This window comes from Penaeus monodon, chromosome 24, assembly GCF_015228065.2.
Source record: "Penaeus monodon isolate SGIC_2016 chromosome 24, NSTDA_Pmon_1, whole genome shotgun sequence".
Taxonomy (NCBI): domain Eukaryota; kingdom Metazoa; phylum Arthropoda; class Malacostraca; order Decapoda; family Penaeidae; genus Penaeus; species Penaeus monodon.
In genome coordinates, this window is record NC_051409.1 from 5,812,932 (window position 1) to 5,813,137 (window position 206).

Sequence of the window (206 nt, forward strand, 5' to 3'; positions counted from 1 at the left end):
GCAACGAAAATATCCACATGACATTTAATTTTGACTTTTCTTAGAAGGAAAATCAAACGACCTTTTTCTGTTGATTTCGGACTGTTGCCCTCAGTAAACTTTGCTCTGTGGATGAGGGAAATGGAGACTGTCTTCGGAGTAAAGTCTGTGTTTTGCCTCTTCTCCTTCACTTTTTTCGTCTGTCTGTTTCGTGTAATTCTTTTTTT